General features: G+C 41.5%; 1 protein-coding gene and 1 non-coding gene across 3 annotated transcripts in view; one reads left to right on the top strand and one right to left on the bottom strand.

The window, feature by feature from the left end:
- Positions 1 to 23207, top strand: part of KCNQ5 (potassium voltage-gated channel subfamily Q member 5) — a 629123-nt gene that overhangs the window by 326865 nt on the left and 279051 nt on the right. The gene's annotated exons all lie outside the window — the stretch shown is intronic.
- TRNAC-GCA (transfer RNA cysteine (anticodon GCA)) lies at positions 3323 to 3394 on the bottom strand. The gene has a single exon. It is a non-coding gene; the product is annotated as a tRNA-Cys (tRNA).

Below are 23207 nucleotides of genomic sequence, written 5' to 3'. Positions count from 1 at the left end.
AGGTAGACATCATTATTTCACCCATTTTACAGGTGAGGGGACAAGGAACCAGAGAAGTCCCCCAAACTGAGCAGCTAAGAAATGACAGAATCAAGAATCCCTCCCAGGTGTCTGGCTCCATCTTTTAGTTACTCTGTTGAGCTTCTTCTCTGGGAAAAAATGAATAAATAAAAGTCAGAATGTGAAAGCTTATGAATTACTTCAGACAGTTAGATGCCCAGATTTTGGCAAACTGTCCTAGGTGGGTTGGTTTTTCAGAGAAAGGACTAGCTGGTATCAAAGAGGCCTACTGGTAGTGGCAGACCCATTGTGTGGTCTGTGCCTAAGCTTTGTTGTCCAGCACGGACATGCTCCATGTGAGTTCACTGGTCATTTCCAGCTGTCAGTGTGTGGCCAGGGGGAGGCACAGGTCCCCAGAATCCTATCCTAACTGCTCCCTGAGGCCCTCGACATCCACCTCCTCACCCTCCTGTGTGCCTGTGTCAGCACCAGGGTCTCCCTCATCCACTAATTATTCAAAGGAACGTGTGAGGTGCTATCTCCTTGTAATTTTGATTTGCACTTGGAGAAGGAAATGGCAACCCACTCCAGTGTTCTTACCTGGAGAATCCCAGGGACGGGGGAGCCTGGTGAGCTGCCATCTCTGGGGTTGCACAGAGTCAGACACGACTGAAGCGACCTTGCAGTAGCAGCAGCAGGAATGAACACGGAGAAGGCAATGGCACCCCACTCCAGTACTCTTGCCTGGAAAATCCCATGGACGGAGGAGCCTAGTAGGCTGCAGTCCATGGGGTGGCTAGGAGTCGGACACGACTGAGAGACTTCACTTTCACTTTTCACTTTCATTCAGTGGAGAAGGAAATGGCAACCCACTCTAGTGTTCTTTCCTGGAGAGTCCCAGCGACGGGGGAGCCTGGTGGGCTGCCGTCTATGGGGTCGCACAGAATCAGACACAACTGAAGCGACTTAGCAGCAGCAGCAGCAATAAACAATGATGAGCATCTTTTCACATGTTTGTTAACCATCTGTGTGTCCTTGGAGAAATGTCTGTGTGGGTCTTTTGCCCACTTTTTGATTGGGCTGTTTGTTTTTCTGGTATTGAGTTGAATGAGCCACTTGTATATTTTAGAAATTAATCCTTTGACAGTTGTTTCATTTGCTATTGTTTTCTCCCATTCTGAGGGTTGTTTTTTCACCTTGTTTATAGTTTCATTTGCTGTGCAAAAGCTTTTAAGTTTAATTAGGCCCCACTTGTTTATTTTTGATTTTTATTTCCATTACTATAGGAGGTGGTCAGACCGATGACCTCACACCAGTCAGAATGGCCATCATCCAAAAATCTACAAACAATAAATGCTGAAGAGGATGTGGAGAAATGGGAACCCTCTTGCACTGTCAGTAGGAATGTAAATTGATACAGCCACTCTGGAAGACAGTGTAGAGATTCCTTTAAAAACTAAAAGTAAAACTACCACATGACCCAACAGACCCACTACTGGGCATATACCTTGAGAAAACCATAATTGAAAAAGACACATGTATCCCAGTGTTCATTGCAGCACAATTCTCAATAGCTGGACATGGAAGTAACCTAGATGTCCATCAACAGATGAATGGATAAGGAAGCTGTGGTACATATACACGAGGGAGTATTACTCAGCCATAAAAAGGAACAATTTGAGTCAGTGCTAATGAGATGGATGAACCTAGAGCCTATCATAGAGAGTGAAGTAAGTCAGAAAGAGAGAACAAATATCACATAGTAACACAGATATATGGAATATAGGGGCTCCCCAGGTGGCCCTAGTGCCAAGCAACCCTCCTGCCAATGCGGGTAGATATAAGAGATGAGAGTTCGATCCCTGGTTCAGAAAGATCCCCTGCAGGAGGGCACAGCAACCTGCTCCAATATTCTTGCCTGGAGAATCCCATGGACAGAGGAGCCTGGAAAGGCTACAGTCCATGGGGGTGCAAACAGTCAGATACGACTGAAGCATGCTTGGAATCTAGAAAGATGGTACTGATGAACCTATTTGCAGGGCAGCAATGGAGACCCAGACACAGAGAACAGACTTGTGCGCACGGGGGGAGGTGAGGGGGGGACGAATTGACAGAGCAGCATGGACTACCACGTATACACCACCATGTGTAAAACAGATAGCCAGTGAGAATGTGCTGTATGACTCAGGGAACTCAAACCCGGGCTCTGGATAACACAGATAGCGGGGAGGGGGTGGAAGGTGGGAGGGAGTCTCAAGAGGGAGCGAATATATGGCTGTTTCGCATGAATATATGGCTGAAACCACTGCAGTATTGTAAAGCAATTATCCTTCAACTAAAAATAAATAAATATATATATATATATATATTTTTTTTTTTTTAATGGAAATCTGACCCCTCAAGTGTGACAGGAGTGGGACTCCACCCGTCAGACCAGCTGTGACCTGTGTGGGTCATTTACACTTCCCAATTCGTTCTGCTGCTAATGGGGCAGAGACAGCTACTTCTTAAAGACTTCCCTGCACCTCGGATGTTACTTCAGAATCCAGAAATCATAACCTTTAACAATTCCCTGAAGCTCATTTCAGTGAAGAAAAAGCCCGATGTCCTTTGCTTTTTCTACCTTCTACATTTTTGCTCAGAACACTGTTAATGGTCCCAATTCTTCACCCGATTCCAGTCTGTCTTTTAGAAATATTTTTCTTACTAAATCTTAGCCAATACTTTTTATATTTATGTTTAGTATGTTTTCTTTTTTTAAAGCATAGTGGTTTTGCTACACGTGAATATTTGGATCAACCATTTCCTTTAACCAGTGGTCAAATGTGAGAACAAAGATGCATGCATGGCACGTTTAGAAAGTCCATGGGGTTGGGGTGGATGGCACATTATGTCTGGGGACAAGTGGGAGACCAGCAAGAAACAGAAGTCTGGGGCATTTCTGGAGCCCCAGGTGGTCAGTGACTGGCAAAGAGCAGGACAGTGGGGCCGGGAACTGTGGTTGAAGTCTCAGCTCTGCTTCTTACTGAACTTAGGATCTTGCTGGAACGTGAGAATCTCTGTGTGCTTCCATTTGTGCATCTGCAGAGACAGAAACATAAGAGACTCTCTTACTCTAGGCTGTACCAAGAACTGCATGAGCTAAATAAACCACAGTAAATTCTTAATAAATATAATGCTTAGTAAGTGCAGTGAGGTGAGTGACGTTGCTCAGTCATGTCCGTTGCGACCCCATGAACTGTAGCCTACCAGGCTCCCCTGTGCATGGGATTTTCCAGGCAAGGGTATTGGAGTGCATTGCCTTTGCCTTCTCCAGGGGATCTTCCCAACCCAGGGATCGAACCTGGGTCTCCTGCATTGCAGGCAGACACTTTACCATCTGAGCCACCAGGGAATCTTAGTAAGTACTTATTACTAAATACTCAAAATCTGTTAGCTAATCTTTCATCCTAGGGAACCTTGAATTGAACATCCTGACAGTCAGTTTCCAAGTGGAGCAAATCAAAACTGGGAATCACGAATTCAAAACTCACTGAATCACTGAACCTAAATTGGTTTTGTGACCATAATATGGGTAGTAACTTTGTCAGTTAAGGATGTAAAGAAAATTTTAAGACACATGGATCCTTCAGCTGGAAACTGTTGATACTTTCAAAGTATGTCCCTCCGAAAGGGTCTGGGGTTGGGGGCAGTTTGCAGGGAAAAAATGCCAGAAAAATCCATCCATTGACAGCTTACTAGACAATGGCAATGGTTTAATAGTTCACTCAGACAGTATCAGAGGACCCAGCCCCAGTTCTGTATCATGACTGACTTCATACTGGTGGTCTTATTGTATGTATAAGCCTCCTAAGGACTCTAAGCATACAGTGAAGGCCATCATTTCTAGGGGTTACTTAGCAGACTAGAGCACACTCCCTACTCGTGCTTTTGTTGCCCAGTATACGCTACTCTACTGCCTTCCATGATCTTCAAATAAGAGAGACCTAGAAACACAGTTTTTGTCTGTGGGTTTGATTTTGAACACAGAGGTCTCCTTTTCAGGTCAGGATGAGTTTGGAAAAATGTACTAATAGAATTCAATCACAGGTTACTAAATTTGAACAGTTTTTAATACTTCATAGGTAATATCAAAAACACTCATTTGGGAAATATTTATACTGTTTGTACTATTTATACTGAAGTCCGTCTTTGTCTTTTTCTTGTAGTTCATCTTCTAATTATAACTTGCTTATCTGAGACTTACTAGCATTTTCTTTTCTTTTCTTTTTAAACAACTTGCACTGTACCTGAGATATGAATTCATGACAGGTTTTTTGAAACCGTAAAGCGTAATTAGCAATTGTTTCTGAGCTGAAATTAATGTCGTGTTACTATGGAGTCAGTAATTATATAAAGGTCAAAACTGCTTAGTAAGCTCTTCAAAATGAGATAAAGTGACTACCGGGGGGGGGGGGGGGGGGGGGCGGGCAGGGGCGGCGGGGAGTCCTGGAGGGGAGGGAAAAGTTTTCACCAACCTTCCTAGAGTCCCTGACTAGGTCTTAAAAATAAACTAACAAAGATTAACAGGGGAAAAAAAAAAAAGCACATAAATTGCTTTAATATAAATTTCACAGGACCTGAGACCCTTCTTACGGAAATGAAGACTCAAAAAAAAAAAAAAAAAAAACAGAAAAACAGATCTGTGTGCTCTTCTGCTGGGTTTGATGAAGAGTGGATGATCATGTATAAAAATGAATGACAGGCTAAGGGGTATACGGTCCTTGTAGTACATTGGCGGACGGGGGCGGGGGCTGGATTTCCTTCATCTCTTTCTATGATTCTAGTAGCCTCTGTGTGTGTGTGTGTGTGTGTGTGTGTGTCTGTGTGTGTGTGTGTGTGTGAATCACTCAGTCATGTCTAACTCTTTGCGACCCCATGGACTATAGCCCACCAGGCTTCTCTGTCCATGGAATTCTCCATGCATGAATACTAGAGTGGGTGGCTATTCCTTTCTCCAGGTGAACTTCCAAACCCAGGGATTGAACCTAGGTCTCTTGCATTGCAGGCCGATTCTTTACCATCTGAGCCACTAGATTGTATTGTGACAGCTGTCATTTCAGTGTGCATTAAAAAAAAAAAATCTTATCAAAATTGGTGAATTATTGTGTAGCCATTTGAGAACTGAAGGTGGAAGAAAAAAGCAACATTTTTGTCACATTATGCTTTATTATTTCAAGAAAGGTAAAAATGCAACTGAAACACAAAAAAGATTTGTGGGGTGCATGGAGAAGGTGCTGTGACTGACTGAATGTGTCACAGGTGGTTTTGGAAGCTTCATGCTGGAAATTTCTCTCTGGATGATACTCCAGTCTGATAGGCCAGTTGAAGTTGATAGAGATCAAATCAAGATATTGAGAAGAAACAACGTTATACCACAAGGGAGGTAGCCAACATACTCAGAATATCCAAATCAAGTGCTAAAAATCATTTGCACCAATTTGGTTATGTTAATTACTTTGATGTTTGGGTTCCACATAAGTTAAGTGAAAAAACCTCCTTGCCCGTATTTCCGCATGCAATTTCTCACTTAAACACAGTGAAAACATTCTATTTTTAAAGCAAATTGTGATGAACAATGAAAAGTGGATACTGTACAGTAATGGGGAACAGAAGAGATCATGAGACAAGCGAAGTGAACCATCACCAACCACATCGAAGCCTGGTCTTCATCCAAAGAAAGCAATTTTGTGTATATGGTGGAATTGGAAGGGAGTACTCTATTATGAGCTCCTTCTGGAAAGCCAAAGAATTAATTCCAACAGGTACTGCTCCCAGTTAGACCAACTGAAAGCAGACTCAATGAAAAGTGTACACAATTAGTCAACAGAAAATATATAATCTTCCATCAGGATAACTCAAGACCACATGTTTCTTTGATGACCAGGCAAAAAAACTGTTACAGCTTAGCTGGGAAGTTTGGATTCATCCACTGTACTCTCCAAACATTATACCTATGGATTTCCATTTATTTTGATCTTCACAAAATTCTCTTAATGGAAAAAAAAAATGTATTCCCTGGAAGACTATAAAGGATACCTGGACTAGCTCTTTGCTCAAAAAAGATTAAAAAATTTGAGGGAAAATGGAATTATGAAGTCACCTGAAAAATGGCAGAAGGTATTGGAACAAAATGGTGAATATGTTGTCTCAAAATAATTCTTGGTGAAAATGAAATGTGTCTTTTATTCTTTTTTTATTTTTATTTTTACTTTATTTTACTTTACAATACTGTATTGGTTTTGCCATACATTGACATGAATCCACCACGGGTGTACATGAGTTCCCAAACATGAACCCCCCTCCCACCTCCCACCCCATATCATCTCTCTGGATCATCCCCATGCACCAGCCCCAAGCATCCTGTATCCTGCATCAAACATAGACTGGCGATTCATTTCTTACATGATGGTATACATGTTTCAATGCCATTCTCCCAACCAAACGATCTTCCTGGCCAGCCAAATATATTCCTAAGAGACCAACATCATCAGAATAGATCTACAAGGGAATTCCCTGGTAGCCCAGTGCCTAAGACTCCATGCTTCCAATGCAGGGGGCCCAGGTTCAATCCCTGGCCAGGAAACCAGATCCCACATGCCGTGACGAAGACCCAAAGCAGTCAAATAAATTAATTAATTTTTTTAAAAGAGACTAGATCTACAAATAACCATCTCCTTATGCATCCAACCATTCTTTAATGGAGTGCCTACTGTGTGCCAGTGGCTCTTCTGGCATGTTCCAGCCAAAACAGCCTCGGTGCATGGCCTCATGGAGTTTATATGACACTAGGATTATAAAACAAACAAACAAAAAACAAATACCCAAATGTACACATGCAATTAGAACTCATGATATAAGCTTTAAAGGAAAATAAATGGAACCACAGCAGGAAGAAAAAGCCAGGTAGCTTTATTGAAATTTGAAGGTGGTGTCATCCAGGCAGGGAGGAAGGAGGATTTGGGGTAGAGAATAGCTTGTGGGAGGGAGGAGCTTGCTCAGTAGTTCAGGGAACCCAGGGGAAAGGTTTCAGCTGGAGCCTTGCAGACTAAGACAAGGTACTGCTGCAGGGAACAGCCATCTATAGCACAGAGACTTGTGAGCTGAGACAGAGGCTTTGTATTTCATATGAAATGTACTGTGTGTGTGTGTGTGTGTGTGTGTTAGTTGCTCAGTCTTGTCCGACTCTTGTGACTCCATGGACTACAGCCCACCAGGCGCCTCTTCAATGGAATTCCCCAGGCAAGAATACTGTAGTGGGTTACCATTTCCTTCTCCAAGGGATCTTCCTGACCCAGGGATCAAACCCAGGTCTCCTGCACTGCAGGCAGATGCTTTACCATCTGAGCTACTAGTTCAGTTCAGTTCAGTTGCTCAGTCATGTCTGACTCTTTGCAACCCCATGAATCGCAGCACGCCAGGCCTCCCTGCCTGTCCATCACCAAATCCCAGAGTTCACTCAGACTCACATCCATCGAGTCAGTGATGCCATCCAGCCATCTCATCCTCTGTCGTCCCCTTCTCCTCCTGCCCCTAATCCCTCCCACCATCAGACTCTTTTCCAATGAGTCAACTCTTTGCATGAGGGGTCCAAAGTACTGGAGTTTCAGCTTTAGCATCATTCCTTCCAAAGAAATCCCAGGGTTAATCTCCTTCAGAATGGACTGTTTGGATCTTCTTGCAGTCCAAGGGACTCTCAAGAGTCTTCTCCAACACCACAGTTCCAAAGCATCAATTCTTCGGCGCTCAGCCTTCTTCACAGTCCAACTCTCACATCCATACATGACTACTGGAACTAGGGAAGCCCTGAACTGTAGTCAGAAGTCCGCAAAAGATTTGACACTTCCATGCTTAGATGTGTGATTCTGTGGATGGGGGGTAAAGATTACTCCATCTCTCCTGGCAGAAACAGACATGGAAAGGCAAGAGAAATGGCAGAAAGCGAAAAGAAGCTGCGTCTCAGCCACGTGGCTGAGCCGGCGCAGTCCTACAGTGCCCCCTTCAGAAAGGGGACTGGTAAGAGCAGAGCGTGTCGGCGGGCTCTCTCTTGCCTTCAGGGATCCACCTTCATTCATTTCTCTAACTGCTGGGGAAGATGATAAACTGCTCTGCCCACAGAATTGTATTGGTTTGGGACCCAGCACTGCATAGAAAAAGATTAATTAATATTACTGCTGCAAGAAATTACCAGCTCATGAAAAGCTACACTGTATATTAAAAACCAATCTGCTCACATTGTTTATGAGAAGCATCTGTCCACAGTGTCTTCTGAGGCACTTCTTTCTTTCTCTTCTTTCTCTTTTTACATTGTATTCTGGTTTCTGGAAATCAGATATTTTTAACTAAAATTATTACTTCTGGTCATGTAGGTAGTTATGTAAGCAATGGTACCAAATGGTTTCCTAAGCCCCAAACTATGTTAAAAGACAATGAGAAATATATAAGAGGTGCCAACAGCCCTAATGTTCCTTAGAATCATGCTTTTAATTCTTTGGGGGGGGGGGGGGTGGAGTATATTTCTAACTGTGAAAGTTCAAAATCTCTTCTGCATAGCATTTTAAGGAAAATATTTTATTGAAATGTTTTAATTGAAAATATTTAGGGTCAAATGATGTGCTGCCACCAGTTTCCAAGACCATAGCCACTTGGTAAATGTTAAGACAGTCAGGACTCAGAGATTTCATTAATTTAAAAAAAAAAAAAAAAAACCTGAGCCTCAGAAAACATTGACACAAGGAATTGAGTTCTACAAACTAGCTAACTTTGGTCTCACAGCAGGAAATTTTATAGCAGTTTCAGTAGTCCTTTGTGGTTCTTTATTAGCCATGTGGAAATGCTAAAATGTTTATAACTCAGAATTCTGTAGTTTTAATATGTGGCAAATGTCCCTGGACTAAGTTCCACTGAGATCCTCAGATATGTCAACTATAACAAGTTTGAATTTTTTTAGGAAATACAACTTGTTTATATCTCACTTTGAAAAACTTTTGTGTATACTACAAATCAAAGAAGCAAGTGATCTCTTATTTTATGATTTGTTTGTTTCATGTGGCCTCATTTGACTCTGGAGAGCTTAGAGATTTCTACAAAGAATTTTAAGCCAAATAGGTGACAATGGGACTAAGACAGTAAGCATTTCAAATAAATCCATTGTCTCAAAATATATAATCATTTCATCTAGATAAAATGGATGATAAGTTGGGAGGAAGGGATGAAAATCTGGCTAATTTGTCCCTATTAGAAAAGAAAATGGGACTTCCCTGGTGATCCAATGGTTAAGATTCAGGGCTTCACTGCAGAGGCTGTGAATTTGATCCCTGGTCAGGGAACTACGATTTTCACATGCCTTGTGGTATGGCGGGGAAAAAAAAAAAGAGAGAGAGAGAGAAGAAAATATTTAGAGATCATGATGCAAATAGTGTGAATGCCAACTTAACCATAGCCAGTACCTTTCATTAACATTGCATCCTTTATTGTTCTCATTAATTAAATTTTTATCTAGGATTGTACTACATTTATGAATTTATTACTCTACAGTTCAACATTTTATTCACACCTTTCTGTCTCATGTATTCTTAACTTGGAGAAGGCAATGGCAATCCACTCCAGTACTCTTGCCTGGAAAACCCCATGGACGGAGGAGCCTGGTGGGCTGCAGTCCATGGGGTCACTAACAGTCGGACATGACTGAGCAACTTCCCTTTCACTTTTCCTTTCATGCATTGAAGAAGGAAATGGCAACCCACTCCAGTGTTCTTGCCTGGAGAATCCTGGAGACTGGGGAGCCTGGTGGGCTGCCATCTATGGGGTCTCACAGAGTCAGACACGACTGAAGCAACTTAGCAGCAGCAGCAGCAGCAGCATTCCTTAACTAATTACTGTAATCCTAGTTATTTTTATTAATTTGTCTATGAACATTCATACTAGCTTTACAAGTGATTACTCCAGTGTTTGATTACTATACATTTACTTTGCCAGTGTTTTCTTATTACTAAATAGCACCCTTGCCTTTCAGCTAAAAGAAGTCCCTTTATTATTTCTTGTAAGGCTAATTTGGTGGTAATGAATTCCTTTAGCTTTTGCTTGTCTAGAAAACTCTTTCTCATCCAATTCTGGATGATAACTTTGCTGGTTAGAGTATTCTTGGTTGGAAGGTTTTATTTTCTTTCAGCACTTTAAAAAAAATTTTATTTTATTTATTTTATTTTTTAATATAAATTTATTTATTTTAATTAGAGTCTAATTACTTTATAATATTGTATTGGTTTTGCCATATATCAACATGAATCCACCATGGGTGTACACGTGTTCCCCATCCTGAACTCGCCTCCCACCTTCCTCCCCATACCATCCCTCTGGGTCATCCCAGTGCACCAGCCCCAAGCGTCTTGTATCACACATCGAACCTGGACTGGTGATTCATTTCACATATGATATTATACATGTTTCAATGCCATTCTCCCAAATCATCCCACTCTCACCCTCTCCCACAGGGTCCAAAAGACTATTCTATACATCTGTGTCTCTTTTGCTGTCTCTCATACAGGGTTACCATTACCATCTTTCTAAATTCCATATATATGTGTTGAATATGTTATGCCACTCTCTTTGGGGCTGCAAAGTTTCTGCTGAAAACCTGCTGATAGTCATGAGCGTCCCCTCATACATAACAAGTAGTTTTTCTTTTGTTGATTTTAATATTTTCTCATCTTTAACTTTTTAATTTTTGGATTCTAAAGTGTCTTGGTATATGGGTCTCTTTGGGTTCATCTTATTTGGAACTCTCTAGGTTTCCTGGATCTGAATGTCTGTTTCCTACCCCCAAGTTAAGGAGGATTTTAGCATTATTTCCTCAAATACAATTTATTTTCCTTTCTCCATCTATTCTTCTGGGAGCCCCATGATATGAATATCTGTTTGACATTGTCACGGTAGTCTCTTAAGCCATATTCACTTTTTTTTTTTTCATTCTTTGTACTGCCCCAATTAGATGAGTTACATTATCTTGTCTTCTATTGACTTATCCTTTCTTCTGCTTCATCTCATTTCAGTTCAGCTCAGTTCAGTTGCTCACTCGTGTCCAGCTCTTTGCGACACCATGGACTGCAGCACACCAGGCCTCCCTGTCTATTGCCAACTCCCGGAGTTTACTCAAACTCATGTCCATTGAGTCCGTGATGTCATCCAACCATCTTATCCTCTGTCAACTCCTTCTCTTCCTGCCTTCAATCTTTCCCAGCATCAGGGTCTTTTCAAATGAGTCAGTTCTTTGCATCAGGTAGCCAAAGTATTGGAGTTTCAGCTTCAGCATCAGTCCTTCCAATGAATAGTCAGGACTGATTTCCTTTAGAATGGACTGGTTGGATCTCCTTGCAGTCCTAGGGACTCTCAAGAGTCTTCTCCAACATCACAGTTCAAAAGCATCAATTCTTCGGTGCTCAGCTTTCTTTACAGTCCAACTCTCATATCCATACGTGACTACTGTAAAAACCATAGCTTTGACTAGATGGACCTTTGTTGGCAAAGTAATGTCTCTGCTTTTTAATATGCTGTCTAGGTTGGTCATAACTTTTCTCCCAAAGAGCAAGTGTCTTCTAATTTCATGGCTTCATCTAGTCTGCTCTTAAATCTTTCTGGTGTAGTTTACAGTTCAATCAGTGCACTGTTAAGCTCTGTGGCTTCCATTTGGTGCTTTCTTATGTTTTCCATCTCTTTATTGAAGTTCATCCATTCTTCTGGAATCAAGATTGCTGAGAGAAATATCAATAACCTCCGATATGCAGATGACACCCTTATGGCAGAAAGTGAAGAGGAGCTAAAAAGCCACTTGATGAAAGTAAAAGAGGAGAGTGAAAAAGTTGGCTTAAAGCTCAACATTCAGAAAATGAAGATCATGGCATCCGGTCCCATCACTTCATGGGAAATAGATGGGGAAACAGTGGAAACAGTGTCAGACTATTTTTTTAGGCTCCAAAATCACTGCAGATGGTTATGTAGCCATGAAATTAAAAGATGCTTTCTCCTTGGAAGAAAAGTTATGACCAACCTAGATAGTATATTCAAAAGCAGAGACATTACTTTGCCAACTAAGGTCCGTCTAGTCAAGGCTATGGTTTTTCCAGTAGTCGTGCATGGATGTGAGAGTTGGACTGTGAAGAAGGCTGAGCACCAAAGAATTAATGCTTTTGAACTGTGGTGTTGGAGAAGACTCTTGAGGGTCCCTTGGACTGCAAGGAGATCCAACCAGTCCATTCAAAAGGAGATCAGTCCTGACTATTCATTGGAAGGAATGATGCTAAAGCTGAAACTCCAGTACTTTGGCCACCTCATGCGAAGAGTTTACTCATTGGAAAAGACTTGGATGCTGGGAGGGATTGGGGGCAGGAGGAGAAGGGGACAACAGAGGATGAGATGGCTGGATGGCATCACTGACTCGATGGATGTGAGTCTGAGTGAACTCTGGGAGTTGGTGATGGACAGGGAGGCCTGGCGTGCTGCGATTCATGGGGTCACAAAGAGTCAGACACGACTGAGCAACTGAACTGAACTGAACTGATTCATTCTTCTCCCCAGGTTGGTGAGAATCTTTATGACTGTTACTTCGAACTCTTTTTTAGGTAAATGACATCACTTTCATTAAAGTATTCTTTATATTATTCTTTAATTTGGAAAATATTCCTGTTTCTTCATTGTACTTGACTCTGTCTTGGCTTCTATAGTAGTTGAAACAGCAACCTCTTCCAGCCTTGAAGGAGTGGCCTCATGTAGGAGATGAACCTTGTCACTCAATCCTGCCTCAGCTCTTTCTTTTCTCTCAAATCTTTGTGATTTTCCAAGAGCCTATTACATTTTCAATGGTTCATAGTAGTTGAGGGTGTGCCAAGACGTGATAGCTTCCCTTGTAGCTCTGTCGGTAAAGAATCTAAGTTCAATCCCTGGGTCAGGAAGATCCCCTGGAGAAGGAAATGGCAGCCCACTCCAGCATTCTTGAATGGAGAAGCCCATGGACAGAGAAGCCCGGTGGGCTGCAGTCCATGGGGTTGCAAAGAGTCAGGCACGACTGAGCAACTAACCCTTAATCCCTTAACCTTACCCCAAGACCTGATGGTATCCCTAATAAAAGGATCTCAGCACTTCATTCAGGCTGATTGGAAGACAGAGCCTCAGGCAGGCAACAACTTTTTTTTTTTTAAGTATGTATTTAAAATATATGCAGTCCTGTAGGACCATTAGTGTAAGTCCCACTGGCCACCCAAGCCAGGAGATATAGAGGTCACCCTGGGTGGCAGTTGCAAAACTTGGGGCTCCAGAGGAATATATAAGTTCTTTTCTGATAAATACCAGCAGTCTGGAGCGAGAGAGAGGGAGGGCATCAAGGCAGCATCCAGAGCCTGTGTTCCTGAGATCTACTCTGTCACCACTAGATATATGTGCCAAACCTGAAGTTCCAGGATGGCAGAGAGGCCTCCTTCCCAGAAAGATTTAGTCTGGGGAGGTGGGTGCCCTGGGGGTGGGAGCCTCTTGAGAAACATTTCTCTGAAGGAGAGTCCTATGGGGCCCAGGAATGCAAGTCCCCCCGCCAACCAGCCAACAGAGCCAGCCACAAAAACTGGGGCACCACAGGTTAAAAACCCGGGCCCAAGTCACATATACAGCTCCCCACCAGGAGACACTACCCTGGGGCCCAGCAGAGGGAGAGGGTAAAGATATTACCCACCTTCCGAGGTGTCTGAAAAGGATTACAGTCAGCCCCAGATGTGTGAATAGTTAGACACCTACCCCTTGGACCACAGCCATGAGGATTAGCAAATCAGCCTTCTTCACTGAAAGACCAGCCTCCTGGGTCTGTTGCCTCCTGCTGTGCTCTGGTGAAGACAGCTGTTTAAAAAACCTTTCTCCACTGGTTCTGGTCCTACAGTACCCTGCTGGCCACCAGAATCAGGCAACATAGGGGTGTCCCTAGGCAGCAGCAAATAGCAGGGGACCAGACAGGAGTATGGACTCCTTGTGGGGAAACACCAACCATCAGAGTCTCATGGGACCAGGAATGCAAGCCCTCTTGACCTCCACAGCAAGGTAGTTGAGCGGTGTCACCTGGTGGTGACCACAGACATCAGGGAACCAGACATGAGGGAACCAGACCCCCGAAACAGCAAGGAGACAGCATGGGGGTGGCGCCCACCTGTCTCCACCCATGAGAGTAGCCAGCAGGCTCCGGGGGTGTGCAGAGTGGAGTCAGACGCCAGCTCAGGGCCTTCTTTACTACAGCAGCTGAGCCTACTTTACTTTGAGCTGGGCGTGATCAGCTGCCTTTAAGCTGGGCCCTGGGGCAGCTGAGCTCAAGCACACAAGCCCTTTAAGAGCTGTTTGTTGTTTGCTTTCAGGACAGAAGCCTCATTGGTTCTCAAAGTTAGATGTTTAAGGGGCTCAGACACAGGTCCTAAAAGTCAAGGTGCCCCATTTGGGGCTCGAAACCTCGGCTCCTCAGGGCGGAGCTCCTGTCACTGGGCAAGAGGCAGGGCTTATGGCAAGAGGAGGCCCAGCCTCCATGTGGTTTTCTTCTCTATTGCTCTGTGTGGAGTCATCACTCAGCCAGACTTCAGTTCTTTTAAAAAGGAAACCATTCCATGTACAGCTGTAGACTCAGTGCATCCATGAGTGGAGAGAAGCTCAGGATCTCCCTACATTGCCATCCGGAACTGGGACCCAGTGAATTTGTCTTACTTTAATTGAATATATTGATATTAAGTTGCAGTCATTCGTAGGTGAACAATGCAGGTGTGTTTTTCCACCTGTTTTTGCGCTGGTGATTCTGAACTCACAGCCCTCTAGGCAGGTGCGATTCCTGGTCACAGCTATTCAATAAACCTTGTTCCCATTCCTATACCTGAGAACTTCAAAGGATCAAAGGAAGAAAAGGATGACCTTGAAAGATTTAGTCCAGGAAATAAATACATGAAAAGGAGAAAGCATCTAAAAATTGAATGTTAAAACATATATATTGCTTAGAATTCTTTAAGCAATGAAATTGCTTCAAATATACATTGGAAAGTTACTAAGAAACAAATCTTAAAAGTTCTCATCATAAGAAAAACTTTGTAACTATGCATGTTAACTAAACTTATTGTGGGGATCATTTTACAATCTGTGTGTGTGTGTATGTGTGTGAAATCATTATGTCATACAGCTTAAAATAATACAGTGGTTTATGTCAATCTTATCCCAATAAAACAAAGGAACGCAGATAGATAAGTTTACTTGAGAAGAAACCAAAGCTTTTACGTTAATCTTTCTAACATGAATCGATTCCTTGGATACACAAAAGATTGCAAAGTTCTAAGCTTGTGATATTCTTAGTTAACTGGCTAAATCAGAAATACAACTTTGCTTTTAGCCAATTTGACTGGTCAAAAATTTGTATTGGGTGCTTCACTGAATTTAGGGAAAGGATGATCTAAAATATGCACAAGCATTCAATGTTATGAGGACTATATACAGTTGAAAGAACCCATTCCAAAAAGACCCGGAGGAACCTTGGAGATTCCAGTGTGTGCTTCATAATCACTCCATGGATTATATGTGTATTAATATATTTTCCCCATAGGAAGACTCTTACCATTAAATAACTTTCCATTATCCTTTAACCACCTTGAAGGAAATTTTCTTAATTTCCTTGAAAGTGTTATTCACTCAGTTGTATCCCACTCTTTGCAACCCTATGAATTGTAGGCTAAGTTGGTGATGGACAGGGAGGCCTGGCGTGCTGCGATTCATGGAGTCGCAAAGTGTTGGACACGACTGAGCGAATGAACTGAACTGAACTGAACTGAACTGAAGTTAATTTTAACATCAGAGAATACAAACAGAAGGCTTGGAATATTTTAGATCCATGGTAGCATGAGAAGCCTTCATTTTATTTTCAAATTAACCTTAATGTAGAAAAAAAGAAATTCCTAGATAGATAATATAGATAGAGTAAACTCTAACTGATGTCTGTCTAAACCTGTATCACTGCAGAAAAGTTATTCTAGTTGCCTTGGAAAATAGACATTAGGATGAACTGGTAATATTCCCAACAAAGTTTCCTGCTCTGCGGGTGCCATAAGCTTTTGGTTTTTCATTTATTAATTTCTTAATCAACCAACATTTATTGAACATGCTGTGCCAGGCACTTTGACTTAGTATTGGAGATGCAAGGATAAATGAGACTCAGTCATTGCCACCAGATACTCCAAGAGCATCCTGAGGCATGATCCCAGTCCTCAGTCCTGTGTCCAGAGCTCCATGAGGGGCACGTGGATATGAGTTTAGGAGGACCCTTGTGATCATATAATCCATCAGTTATGGAAGCAATATTTTAAAAAACATAACTTCATAAATGTTGACTCATAACTGAGGTTGTCTAGTTGTAGAACCATAAACAGGAGACCCTTTCTCCTCCCGCATGCCTTGAGAAGTTTGAGTGGTAGAATGTGGTGCTCAAACTGAGGCCCCTCCTGTGTTTATAGGAAGGAGTTGAGGGTAATGACTGATCGACTGCCACACTGATGTGGATGCAGAAGGAGGGATAAAAGCTTGCGTCAGTTAATCAAAGGGAAGAGAAAATAAATATTCAGTGGAGTGAGACCAGATGCACAGCACGAACTGCACGAGCCACCCCAGGCACCGAACGTCACCGCCGCGCAAGGCGCTTTCGCTTGTCCGGGCGCCAGGACGTCTCTGGCATGGTCTCTTATTTATTCAAATATGAAGTATATTAGTTAAAATTTTACCTTTTGAAACTGCAAAACCAACTCCATGTGTTTCATGAAACTTTAAACTGCAAACCCTGAGTTTTGCTGGATGTAACTAGGATACATTAGATTAAGACAGACATTTAATAGGGCATAGGAGAGTGGCTCAGGATAAGAATATGCAAAACCCAGAGCATCACAAATTTTCATCTTATCTAGGATAATTCAAAGTGTGTACAACTTGTTAACTATAGTTTTGATGAAGCAGAAATGTTGACAAAATTATTAAGGAAGGACATTAAGAACACACTTGGTAGCTGTTCATATTAGACACAGCCTTATGACAAGAAGAAGCAAGGGCAGGGGCCATATTTGATTCTTTTCTTAGATGAAATGTATGTCATTTAACTTGCTTTTTTGTTTTTGTTGGGGAAACGTTTTGTCTTGAGTATTAGTAAGTTCAGTGTAAAGCCTGAGGCATAGTCATACCTGCTATGAATAGTAACAATTCGTGTTGCCCTCCTGTTCTTACATTTGATTTCTTATTCTGCACTGATCTCATTAGATGTGTGGCCATTTTTATATGCTGTCTTAAATCATCTTTGCAGAAAAGTGTGCATAATAAGAAAAATAAAAATATGAACCTATGTTTCACAAAGTTAATGGGGGTCTTTATGTAGAATAGCATGACATATCTTGGCCACATCAAGTATTAATTTATCTGTGGAATCATATTTAGAAAGTAAATAAAGAGAAAAAGACATTAAGCAATTTACTTAAAGCAATTCAAGTATATTGCCTCTGGGAGAAGCAATTATGGTCTATTTTATAATTTCACAATTAACAAAGAAAAATTTTTCTTTAAGTATAAAAATGTATCAATTATTTCCAGAGAGACTGATCCCTTGAGTTGGCTTCTTTGTGTTTTATCCAGTCTTGACTTCTTGAATCACCTTGAAAGCAAACAGAGCATTTGAGCCATATTTGCTGCTAACCAAGTAATAAACCATGAGGATTTGGCTATTTTTTTCCAGAGGTCATTACTAAATTGCAGTTAATCACCTTAGTTAGGACATATGGGCATTTCACAAAAAGCTGCCAATGGTCCTTGAAATAAGGTTAAATGGATCTAATTTATGTCAAACTGTAATTAACCATATGCACTACTGTGAGAATGTTCATGCATATGTTGCTTACATCGATTGCTTTCATAAGTTAATTACTGCAACACACTCTTGCTTCTGTTAATCTGTGACCTAACAAATGTTCATACCAGCTGTGGAAGTGATTGAAGGCAATAAATGAGTAAACCATTGGTTTATTTGTTTTGATGAAATGCTGTCTCAAGCTGTCCTATATCTTAACACGTTAGAAAAGATACTTGTAAAGTGATGCTCATATTAACACAATTGTAATCACTGTCTAGTCATACTTGGTTAAGCAACAGAGTCATGAACCTCCACATTTACCTGCTGTCTTTCCTCTCTCTAGTTAGTCGGGTGATCATTGACTGCGGTTTACTTCTACTGTGGCAGAATTGATATGTGCTTTTCATACTGTCAGGACTATGCCTGATCCTTATACAAAAATAGACAAACTACATCATGAACAATGTTCTTCATGGTCCACTTTTGAATTTTTATTTTTTATTAAGTATAGTTGATTTCTGAATGTTGAGCTTTAAGCCAACTTTTTCGCTCTCCTCTTTCAGCCACAAGGGTGGTGTCATCTGCATATCTGAGGTTATTGATATTTCTCCTGGCAATCTTGATTCCAGCTTGTGCTTCTTCCAGCCCAGCGTTTCTCATGATGTACTCTGCATATAAGTTAAATAAGCAGGGTGACAATATACAACCTTGACGTACTCCTTTTCCTATTTGGAACCAGTCTGTTGTTCCATGTCCAATTCTAATTGTCGCTTCCTGACCTGCATACAGATTTCTCAAGAGGCAGGTTAGGTGGTCTGGTATTCCCATCTCTCTCAGAATTTTCCATAGTTTATTGTGATCCACACAGTCAAAGGCTTTGGCATAGTCAATAAAGCAGAAATAGATGTTTCCCTGGGACTCTCTTGCTTTTTCCATGATCCAGCAGATGTTGGCAATTTGATCTCTGGTTCCTCTGTTTTTTTCGAAAACCAGCTTGAACATCAGGGAGTTCACGGTTCATGTATTGCTAAAGTCTGGCTTGGAGAATTTTGAGCATTACTTTACTACCATGTGAGATGAGTGCAATTGTGTGGTAGTTTGAGCATTCTTTGGCATTGCCTTTCTTTGGAATTGGAATGAAAACTGACCTTTTCCAGTCCTGTGGCTACTGCTGAGTTTTCCAAACTTGCTGGCATATTGAGTGCAGCATTTTCACAGCATCATCTTTCAGGATTTGAAACAGCTCAACTGGAATGCCATCACCTCCACTAGCTTTGTTCATAGTGATGCTTTCTAAGGCCCACTTGACTTCACATTCCAAGATGTCTGGCTCTAGATTAGTGATCACATCATCATGATTATCTGGGTCATGAAGATCTTTTTTGTACAGTTCTTCTGTGTATTCTTGCCACCTCTTCTTAATATCTTCTGCATCTGTTAGGTCCAGACCATTTCTGTCCATTATCGAGCCCATCTTTGCATGAAATTTTCCCTTGGTATCTCGAATTTTCTTAAAGAGATCTCTAGTCTTTCCCATTCTGTTGTTTTCCTCTATTTCTTTGCATTGATCGCTGAAGAAGGCATTCTTATCTTTTCTTGCTATTCTTTGAAACTCTGCATTCAGATGTTTATATCTTTCCTTTTCTCCTTTGCTTTTCACCTCTCTTATTTTCACAGCTATTTGTAAGGCCTCCCCAGACAGCCATTTTGCTTTTTTGCATTTCTTTTCCATGGGGATGGTCATGATATCTGTCTCCTGTACAATGTCACGAACCTCATTCCATAGTTCATCAGGCACTCTATTTATCAGATCTAGACCCTTAAATCTATTTCTCACTTCCACTGTATAATCATAAGGGATTTGATTTAGGTCATACCCGAATGGTTTAGCGGTTTTCCCTACTTTCTTCAGTTTAAGCTCAACATTCAGAAAACGAAGATCATGGCATCTGGTCCCATCACTTCATGGGAAATAGATGGGGAAACAGTGGAAACAGTGTCAGACTTTATTTTTTTAGGCTCCAAAATCACTGCAGATGATGACTGCAGCCATGAAATTAAGAGACGCTTCCTCCTTGGAAGAAAAGTTATGACCAACCTAGATAGTATACTCAAAAGCAGAGACATTACTTTGCCGACTAAGGTCTGTCTAGTCAAGGCTATGGTTTTTCCTGTGGTCATGTATAGATGTGAGAGTTGGACTGTGAAGAAGGCTGAGCACCGAAGAATTGATGCGTTTGAACTGTGGTGCTGGAGAAGACTCTTGAGGGTCCCTTGGACTGCAAGGAGATCCAACCAATCCATTCTGAAGGAGATCAGCCCTGGGATTTCTTTGGAAGGAATGATGCTAAAGCTGAAACTCCAGTACTTTGGCCACCTCATGCGAAGAATTGACTCATTGGAAAAGACTCTGATGCTGGGAGAGATTGGGGGCAGGAGGAGAAGGGGATGACCCAGGATGAGATGGCTGGATGGCATCATGGACTCGATGGATGTGAGTCTGAGTGAACTCTGGGAGTTGGTGATGGACAGGGAGGCCTGGCGTGCTGCGATTCATGGGGTCACAAAGAGTCAGACACGGCTGAGCGACTGAACTGAACTGAACTGAATAGTTGATTTACAGTGTTGTGTTAGTTTCAGGCATATGACAAACAGATTCAATTATATATATTTTCAGATTCTTTTCCTGAGTAAGTTATTATAAAACATTTAGTAGAGACCCCTGTGCTATATAGTAAATTCTTATTGTTTATCTATTTTATATATAGTAGTATGAATCTGTTACTCCCTAATTCCTGATTTATCCCTCTTCTCCACCATCTTTCCTCCTTGGTAGTCATAAGTTTGTTTTCTATGTCTGTGAGTCTATTTCTGTTTCGTAAATAAGTTCATTTCTATTACTTTTTTAGATTCCACATATGAGTGATATGATATTTGTTTTTCTCTTTTTCTTACTGCACTTAGTATGATAAGCTCTAGGTCCATTCATATTGCTGCAAATGGCATAATTTCATTTTTATGGCTGAGTAATATTCCACTGTATACATGTATCCCATCTTCTTTATCCATTCATCTGTCAATGGGCATTTAGTTTGCGTCCATGTCTTGGCTATTGTGAATGAGGTTCATGAATCTTTTTGAATCGTGGTTTTCTCTGGATATGTACTCAAGAGTGTTATTGCTGAATCATATGGTAGGTATGATTTTCATTTTTTAAGGAACCTCCATACTTTTCTCCATAGTGGCTGCACCAATTTACATTTGGTTCATTTTTTTTATTGAAGTGTGGTTGATTTACAATGTCATATTAGTTTCAGGTGTGCAGCAAAGTGATTCAGTTATACACACACATATACATATTCTTTTTCAGATTCTTTTCCATTATAAGATTTTGAATAGAGTTCCCATGGCCCACTTTTAATTGGATACTAAGATTTGTGTTTAGAGAGAGGATTCCTATAGATGATTCCAAATAACATTTTTAAACAATAGAAATCATCTTTTATTAAGGCAAAACTTTACTTTTTTATTCCATCAGTCTGTTCCCCACAATCTGCATCATGTTGGTTAATATACTGTGCTAATACTCTCCTACTAGAATATCTTATATAAAAACTTATGTTTTTCTTAAATGCAATTTAAAACACCTTTGTGAAGAATCAGATTTCAGGATGTCTGAATCAAGATGGTGGATTGAATGCATGCATTCGCCTCTGATCCCTTTCTGAAATCCCAATAAATTGAATGTAAAGAGTTTTTAAAAGGTCTTAACACGCTAGGACACAGGAATTAAAAAAAAAAAAAAAAAGAACACAAACAAGGCTGAAAAGCATATGGACAAGTGGTAACTGATTTAACAGAAAGTGAAACCCTAAAGCAGCTGCGAGAGCCACGGAGTGAGGGGATTATAATATGACGTGGACAAAACATTCCTCTGGACGCGGAAAGGAAGAGGCTAAGACAGAAGGCTTCTCCTAAGTTTGTTAAAGCAGCCATTAGACCCCAGAGCCATCCCTCCAACTCCACATAGCAGGTAGCTCACCCTCCCCCACGCTAAGAATACTGGAGAAATGCAGACTGTGGTATGGTCCCAGCGCCCTGGTGGAGAGGGGGAAGGATACTGTACTGAGAACAGGCAGGGAGATGGTTAACACATGCCTGCATGCATGCTAAGCTGCTTTAGTCATGTCTGGTTCTTTGCAACTCTATGGACTATAGCCCACCAGGGTCCTTTGTCCATGGGATTCTCCAGGCAAGAATACTGAAGTGGTTGTCACGCCCTCCTCCAGGGGATCTTCCCCATCTGGGGACTGAATCTGCGTCTCCTTCACTGGCAAGTGGGTTCTTTACCACTAGCACAACCTGGGAAGCCCGTGGTTAACACATCCCACCTCCAAAACCCTGACCAAAAGGACTACATCTCCATCCCAGGTACTGAAAATGCCTTCTCTGGGGAATTTCCATAGCCTGGAAAGGAAGATTTGACCCCAGTGAGGTGACAGGCTGGGGGAGAAATTTCCCACAGATGCCAACCAGCTCGTGGAGCTCTGTCATCCTGGAGGCTCCACCCTGAGGACAGGACTGTGTGAGCCTAATAGAAACTCTGAACATGAATTCCACCAAAGTGTGTCCCAGTTCTCTCTACTAAGAGAGTGAGAGCTGTGGCATAGGAAGTGTGTGTGTGCGGGGGTGTGTATGCCTATGTGTGTTTGTGGTGAGAGTGTGTGTATGTTTGATGAGGGTGTGTGGGTAGTGAGGGTATGTGTGTTTGTGTGGTGAGGATGTGTGTTTGTATGTATATGGTGAGGGGGTGTGTGTGTGTGTGGTGAGGATATGTGTGTGTTGTACGGGTGTGTGTGTGTGTGTGTGTGTGTGTGTGTGATGAGGGGGCCAGGAAATGAGATGAAAGGGAGCTATTTCCTCATTCTCATAAGAGTTCGTAAATAATGTCTAAAAAACCAAGAAGCAGCAAAAAGGTATCTTACTTAGATTATTTTTTATCAGACTTGAAAGCAGTTGGTTTAGGAGCAGAAAAACATGTGACTCTTAATTGTATGCAGCATCGCTTAGCCTTTTTTTAAAAAAGCCTAAATTTAAAATTATAATAGATGCTTACATAAAAACAGACATTAAGGAGAGCAAGAGAAAGCTGCTATTCTTTCCTTACCAATTCCTAGGGTTTGTCCTTTATTGTTCATTTTCATATATAGCCTCTTGATTGCCTGTCATCTTAAGACCCATGTCGCCCTAGCAATTATCATGTTGAAAAGCCCCAAGCTGCATCATA

Source organism: Budorcas taxicolor, chromosome 14 (assembly GCF_023091745.1).
Source record: "Budorcas taxicolor isolate Tak-1 chromosome 14, Takin1.1, whole genome shotgun sequence".
NCBI classification, from domain to species: Eukaryota; Metazoa; Chordata; class Mammalia; order Artiodactyla; family Bovidae; genus Budorcas; species Budorcas taxicolor.
The sequence above is the reverse complement of the archived record's forward strand: the minus strand, read 5'-3'. Positions and strand labels throughout refer to the sequence as shown.